Genomic DNA, 910 nt, shown 5'->3' on the forward strand with positions numbered 1-910 from the left:
TTTTAATGCTTTTATGTTCTCCAGGCTTTCAGTCTCTACCATAGAGTGTGGACAGTCAGTATATGTTAAGTGGAGACATATGTGTCTCTCTTTCCTAGCCTGACTTGCTTCATTCAGCAACAAATCTTCTATATTCATCCACATTCTATCTAATTCCTGGGCTTTGTTATTTTTTGTGACTTTTGCACCCAAAATTTTAAGCATTTGAAAGTTTTTTTTTTTTTTAACAGGTGTTTGCAATACTGTGGTAAGCAGTTAGTTAGTCATGAGCAAGCAGCCCTAAGAGAAACTTTCCTAGCCTGACTTGCTTCATTCAGCAACAAATCTTCTATATTCATCCACATTCTATCTAATTCCTGGGCTTTGTTATTTTTTGTGACTTTTGCACCCAAAATTTTAAGCATTTGAAAGTTTTTTTTTTTTTTAACAGGTGTTTGCAATACTGTGGTAAGCAGTTAGTTAGTCATGAGCAAGCAGCCCTAAGAGAAAAGCAAAAGGCTCATCTAGCTCTGGGCACCAGAAGGGAGAGGCAATTTGCCATCTTCCTTCCTTGGGCCCTGAGGAAGCACACAGGGATGATTCATAGATTTTTCTTTTACCAAAATCCCCAAGTAAGCATTTTGGTCAACACCCTAATTCCCATTAGGGCAAAGGACTAATTGGGCAGTCTAACTGGGGCAACCTGGGTTGCATTGGGCATGCGCAATCAGGTGATTAAGTTCTTCACTCTTTACCTGTGAGGAAGGTGCACAGGTGCAGGAAAGGACATGTGGATTCAAATTTAAAGGAAGAACATAGGGAATTTTCACTCTGCTCCTCCCATCCAGGCAGAAGAAGCCATGGACTTTCAGGAGAAGGTTCCACATGGCTATAGTGAACTAGATTTTTAAGGGAATGAAGATTTTCTACT

Source organism: Tupaia chinensis, unplaced genomic scaffold (genome assembly GCF_000334495.1).
Source record: "Tupaia chinensis unplaced genomic scaffold, TupChi_1.0 Scaffold143700_1, whole genome shotgun sequence".
In the NCBI taxonomy this organism is placed as follows: Eukaryota; Metazoa; Chordata; class Mammalia; order Scandentia; family Tupaiidae; genus Tupaia; species Tupaia belangeri.